The following is a 7665-nucleotide window of genomic DNA, read 5'->3' on the forward strand; positions in this document are numbered from 1 at the left end:
CACACACACACACACACACACACACACACACACACACAGAGTTAATGTAATAAGCATGTCAGCATGAGAACCTTGTGGTGTGGTCTGCAACAGGTTTAGCAGTCTCCTCAGAACCAGGGGGCCTGCGGGCCATCATCTCGCACTTCACTGAGGTCATTGCAGCTCAACCTTTGACATTTTAAAACGCATAAATGATGACCGTCACAATTCCCAAAATTATAAATTGGGTATTGCTTCAATCCATTCATTATGCCAACATAACCCATGTAACACAATATAAAATGCATGGAGCTTGCCAGAATAGCATTTTCTTTCAAACTCTATTACAGCACTGTGAAACTATTGTTTTATATTGCCTATACTAATGTAATAGTAAACTATAGTAATGAAACAAACAACAACAACAAAAAAAAATAAGATAAACATTAACGATGTACATTATAAAGGTATTAGAGTATAGTGTAAATGCATGAGAAGATTTTCAGGGTTCCACTTTAAGACATTTGAAATGGCAGGTTGTTCAAAAGCCTTGGGGTCTGAAGGGCAAAGGTTCCCACAACTTTGTACTTTAGGCTATAAGTATTAGCAAGAAACTACCTGTGTGCATCACACAGGAAGCCAAGTCAAAACATCTGAAATATGGTTAGGAGCTTTTTGGGCCTGCATGACAAAGGCAGCTTAGCTTATAGCATGCCAAAACAGTTTTTTGGAGCTGTGTGGAACACAAGCTCCCTATACGTGGCCGTGTGTGTGGCCGTCCGTCCGTGTCTGTCTGTATGTAGCCTAAAGTTTGGCACGCTACTCCTCCCACAGTTTTTGCACCACACACTCGCGCCATATGTCAAATCGACCGGCTTACTCGGGAATCGTGTGCTAGTAACTTGCTAAGAGAAAGGTTCTATAGTTTAATTGATATTAATTTATTAGTGAATTAATTTTCCCCATTGACTTATAATGGGAATCGCAAAAACTCACATTCAATTATTTTTCTCTCGCAAACCATAGGGGCTACAGTTTCAACACTTGGAGAGGAGGTTCATAATGATTTCAAGGATTAAATAAGAAATAATAGTGTCATTTGGCCTCATGGTGGCGCTATAACAGCCCAGTTTACGTTTTGGCCTGTAACTGTTGAACCGTAGGTCGGAAAATTAAAATTCTTTTTTCCCTGGATTCCTTGGGTCAAGACGCATCTCCCGATATAGGCCACGCCCATTTGCGCCAGGATAGATTTTCCGCCATCTTGAATTTTCTCCAAAACACACTTTTTGCTCCTTTTCCTACATATTTTCTTCAAATGTCACAAAAATCGGTACACATGATCCTGTATGATCCTGATATTCAATTTTTTTTTTGAATATCTTAATTAGAATGAAATTACGTTGTTTAAGGGCAATTGTTGTATAATCACAATATTACACTTGAGGATTGTGTCTTATCATGATTATTGGTAGGCTACTTCAGCCCAGCCTACCTGCAGCAAGGCTAACTACGATAATGCACACCCTCTTGTTGCGACCGTCAGGTCGGATTTACTATCAAAACCTCCACCGGCTGTCTGTCCGTCCTTCAGTCCGTCTGTCTGTCACGTCACGTCACACTTTTGCCCTACTCATATCTCCGCCATCGTTGCCCCTATCCATGTGAAATTTTCCACACACACTCCTTGCCTGCCAAATCACAACCTTCAGGACCCCCGGACCTCCACGGACCCCCAGGGACCCCCTGCCACCTCCACCAAATAGTGCAAAAATGACCAGATCAACACCCCAACTGGGCTGCTCACAGGGAATAGAGGCCTATCTGGGCCCGCCCCTTTCCCCCCTCCCCCTGAGCGGCAGCCATGATGGAGTTACTGCTGCAGCAGTGTGTGTCTATGTCTATGTCTATGGAGATGGGACTTTTAATGAAATTAGTCATTACCAGTCCCATCTCCATGATATTTAGATCTAATTCCTTCGCCAGTTCCATCCGCATGATTTGTAGATCTAATTATATGAGTCCCATCCCCATGATTTGTAGGTCTAATACCATCGCCAGTCCCATCATTATGATTCGTAGATCTAATTCTATCTGTTCCATCTCAATTATGTTTAGGTCTAATTCCATCGCCAGTTCTATCCGCATGATGTGTTGATCTAATTTTATCAGATCCATCCCAATGATTTTTAGATCTAATTTCACCACCAGTTCTATCCTTATGATTTGTAGATCTAATTCCATCAGTCCCATCTCAATTATGTGTAGGTATAATTCCATCGCCAGTTCCATCCACATGATTTGTTGATCTAATTCTATATAGTTCCATCCTCATGATTTGTAGATCTAATTCCATCGCCAGTCCCATCCTTATGATTTGTTGATCTAATTCTATCAGTCCCATCTCAATTATGTTTAGGTCTAATTCCATCGCCAGTTCCATCCCCATGATGTGTAGGTCTAATTCGATACATTCCCAACTCCATGTTCTTTAGATCTAATTCGATAGTCACATCCCCATGATTTGTAGATCTAATTCCATCACCAGTCCCATCCCCATAATGTGTAGGTCCAATTCCATCGGCAGTTTCGCCAGTTCCATCTGTATGATTTGTAGATCTAATTCTATGAGTCCCATCCCCATAGTTTGTAGGTCTAATACCATCGCCAGTCTCATCCTTAAGATTTGTAGATCTAATTCTATCAGTCCCATCTCAATTATGTTTAGGTCTAATTCCATCGCCAGTTCTATCTGCATGATTTGTAGATCTAATTCTATATAGTTCCATCGTCATGATTTGTAGATCTAATTCCATCACCAGTCCCATCCCCATGATGTGTAGGTCCAATTCTATCGCCAGTTTCATCCGCATGATTTGTAGATCTAATTCTATCAGTCACATCTCAATTATGTTTAGATCTAATTCCATCGCCAGTTCCATCCCCATGATTTGTAGGTCTAATTCGATACAGTCCCATCCACATAATTCATCTGCTTACAATAAATGTGACAAATCTCTGTGAGTATGTATGTATGTAATCCACTTATCTCGAGAAACGTTCGTCCCACCGGCTTCAGATTCGGCACATGAATTAGATCTACAAATCATGTGGATGGAACTAGCAATTAGACATACAAATGATAGGGATGGGACTTGTGACGGAATTAGATCTACAAATCATAAGGATGGGACTGGCGATGGAATTAGACCAACAAATCATGGGGATAGGATTCATAGAATTAGATCTACAAATCATGCAGATGGAACTGGTGATGGAATTAGACCTACATATGATGGGGATGGGACAGATAGAATTAGATCTACAAATCATGCAGATGGAACTGGTGATGGAATTAGACCTACACATTATGGGGATGGAACTGGTGATGGAATTAGATCTACAAATCATGGGGATGTGACTGTATGGAATTAGATCTACAAATCATGCGGATGGAACTTGCTATGGAGTTAGACCTACACAAAATTGAGATGGGACTAATAGAATTAGATCTACAAATCATAAGGATAGAGCTGGCAGTGGAATTAGATCTACAGATCATTGGGAAGGATCTGATATAATTAGATCTACAAATCATGCGGATGAAACTGGCGAAACTGGCGATGGAATTGTACCTACACATTATGGGGATGGAACTGGTGATGGAATTAGATCTACAAATCATGGGAATTAGATCTAAAGAATATGGAGATGGGACTGTATCGAATTAGACTTACAAATCATGGGGATGGAACTGGCTATAGAATTTGACCTTCACATAATTGAGATGGGACTGATAGAATTAGATCTACAAATCATAAGGATGGGACTGGCGATGGATTTAGATCTACAAATCATGAGGATGGAACTGTATAGAATTAGATCTACAAATCATGTGGATGGAACTGGCGATGGAATTATACCTACACATAATTGAGATGGGACTGATGGAATTAGATCTACAAATCATACAGATGGAACTGGCGAAACTGCCGATGGAATTGGACCTACACATTATGGGGATGGGACTGGTGATGGAATTAGATCTACAAATCATGGGGATGTGACTATCGAATTAGATCTAAAGAACATGGAGTTGGGAATGTATCAAATTAGACCTACACATCATGGGGATGGAACTGGCGATGGAATTAGACCTAAACATAATTGAGATGGGACTGATGGAATTAGATCTACAAATCATAAGGATAGAACTGGTGGTGAAATTAGATCTAAAAATCATTGGGATGGATCTGATATAATTAGATCAACAAATCATGCGGATAGAACTGGCGATGGAATTAGACCTAAACATAATTGAGATGGAACAGATAGAATTAGATCTACAAATCATAAGGATGTGACTGGCGATGGAATTAGACCTACAAATCATGGAGATGGGACTCATAGAATTAGATTTACAAATCATTTGGATGGAACTGGCGATGGAATTAGACCTAAACATAATTGAGATGGAACAGACAGAATTAGATCTACGAATCATAAGGATGGGACTGGCGATGGTATTAGACCTACAAATCATGGGGATGGGACTCATAGAATTAGATCTACAAATCATGCGGATGGAACTGGCGAATGAATTAGATCTAAATATCATGGAGATGGGACTGGTAATGACTAATTTCATTAAAAGTCCCATCTCCATAGACACACACTGCTGCAGCAGTAACTCCATCATGGCTGCCGCTCAGGGGGAGGGGGGAAAGGGGCGGGCCCAGAAAGGCCTCTATTCCCGGGGACCACTGACTCTTGCTGCTCCAACAGACCTTCACCTTCATTGGTTTAACTTTGCCCCGCCCCCTCCCCTCATTGGCCATAACTTTATTTGGCTTTACTCATCAACCGTTTGTCGTAACTTCTGGGTGGTGTCAATTGACTTGATTAAGAGTCCTTCACCTTAATTGGTTTAACTTAGCCCCGCCCCCTCCTCTGATTGGCCCAAACTTTATTTGGCTTTACACATTAACTGTTTGTCGTACACACTTGTGGGTGGTGTCAATTAACTTCATTAAGAGTCCTTCACCTTAATTGGTTTAACTTTGCCCCGCCCTCTCCTCTGATTGGCCCAAACTTTATTTGGCTTTACTCATCAACCGTTTGTCGTACAAACTTGTGGGTGAAACCAATGCCACTTACAGGCCTCTTTGTGTATACTGTGACCTTACGGTCGCTTATCTCCCGATTAGGGAGTCTTACTGGTGTAATATTGCTTAATCATCTCAGCATGTTCACTACCATAACTAGCCCACCCGGAGTCCAACCCTTCCCTGAATGCGTCACCTCAATCTGCTCTTCCCATTCTCCCTGTAATAATTAATTTAAACTTCAGTAGAGGTGTGGTCTCCTACTAGTGAAAAGCTAATTTGTGGTGTTTGTTGCATATTGCTGTACTCAAGACTATTCAGCTATCAATAGTATAGACTGTTGATGTTCCATATTGTGATGTATTTCCAAATGAAACTGGATAGGAAGTGTAATGTTTATGGCTTATCCTACATAAGTGACCAGAGCACTGTAGGCCCGGAAACAAGACACCGGACTACGCCACTCTGGGAGTTTCACCCAGAGATTACCAAATACTGCACCATGTACATTGAATAACCAGCCACAGGTTTGATAATAAGGAATATGAGCAGAGATGTGTGTTTCCAGTTTAAATAATAATACATTTTATTTATAATTCAAAGCAGAGTAAAATATTCTGTCAAAGTATCAATTACAAAAGGCTACTTAAAACTATTACGAATACCAATATCCAAGAAGGTTATAATCACTATTCACTACTAATCACTACTATAGCATGCAGCAAACAGATCATGCACTATAGCACTAAAACCCAAATGTACCCACTAAGCAATTTGGGGGTTAAAACGCGTTCAAATGACGTCTTTGCCGTAACCGGACGTCTAGCTAGATCCGGTCTGTGACGAGTTTAAATTTTAAAGTTTTTTCAACGGCTATACATAGACTAGACATTGTATCACCGTCATTTGAACCGTTAGGTTCCGAACGGAACCCTTGTTTATTTAATACCATTTCGCCGTTAGCGGCCGCCGAAATTAGTGAAAATGATGGCAGCCAGCAGGGTTTAAAATCAATATTCCTTGGTTCTGAGCGCCGTATGCTACCTGAACCACCGCAGCTGATCCTATTTGTAATGCATTCTTACACCGTTATTATTTGACACTGGGAGTCGACGGGGTTCGAACTCCGGACCTTCCGTTGATGAAACCTATGCGCTACCGCTAGACCACGGCACAGCTTGTAACTTGTATGTATTCCAGCAGCTATTAGTAGTTGACATATCGCCTCCCGCTGTTCGTTTTAGGTCGGTGCATTTTGTTTGACAACACAAACTAACTTTATATTGATGCATAGCTATAAAACGATTTTATTTAATCATTATCGTATGGTGGGGGTGGGGATGTGGCCGGGGAGACATGCAGTCTTGTGTGTTTGTGTCTGTTGGTGTCAGAATGAATTATGTAACTCAGAGAAGTAATAGTATGCTGTCATGAGCAGCACCACGGCATTATGCCATTATTTATTACACTTTTAGAATTGTTCAAAGGTATTGCCCAGCACGTCTTTTAGACGGCTATAAGATGTGCAATGGCCAGAAAACTGCTCAGTGGATGCAATCAACTATTAAGGTAGAACCGGGAGATACTGTTAGCATCCGATAATGAACAACTTGATAAAAATGTATTTAAAAAAAAGATGGTCTAACACACGTTTGTCCTAAACGGTGATATATCGTTTAAATGGAAGCGTTCAGATGACGGCTACAACTAAACTAGACTATATAGTGAAATTGGCTCTTAAAATTACTTTAGTCCAATATTTGTGTGTTTGTTCGTCAACCTGTTTGTTTTGTTTTTGTCTTCATGTGGGGACTACGGATGAAATTTAGCATTCTTGCTAATTCCGGTGTATTTACATTGCATTCATGTAGTGTTCATTAATATGCATTGTCCCGTCTAAATAAATAAATACAAAAAAAAAAAAAAAAAAAAATTGAAAACCAGGTGTGGATATTAAAGCTGTTTTTTTAATCAACAAGTATGGAATAATGGATTAAATGTAATCAGCTACAATCGGTCTATAGACAGACTGACGATAGACGGTTCAAACGAGGGCTAACCATAACCATTGGTATAAATGACGGCTAGTGTTTACTGGGTAGCCTACCTGTTGTTGGACCAACTCTGGCCTGCCTGTCCCACCGGCATGGCCGGAGCCAAATATCTCCTAAATCCTTATTAAGCTTACTAAGTATAACTAAACAGCTGGTTTACACAACGCAATAAAGAAACCTAAAACAAATAAGGAGGACAAAAACAGCAGAGGCATATAGATCCTCCTATTAAAAGAAAGACAATATTAATAAAACTATACAACTTGTCTTAAAACAAAGATACAAATACGTCATAGGCAGCCCTTTACCTCAGATTAAGAAAGTCCATGAAGCCGCTCTGCACTGAACCAACTGGAGCTGAAAAGCACCACATGCGAGTCCGCATGGAGGCCACACAGTCAACGCTCCCAACTGGTCCACGGGGCAGCATACCACTGAAACAGGAGCTATAAGAACCAGCAGTTCCACCTGCAAACATGTGAAGCTGTGAAAAAGACAGATGTGGGGAAAGTAGCACCTCTCTCGAC

This window comes from Nannobrachium achirus (assembly GCF_963921795.1).
Source record: "Nannobrachium achirus genome assembly, chromosome: 15".
Classification (NCBI taxonomy): Eukaryota; Metazoa; Chordata; class Actinopteri; order Myctophiformes; family Myctophidae; genus Nannobrachium; species Nannobrachium achirus.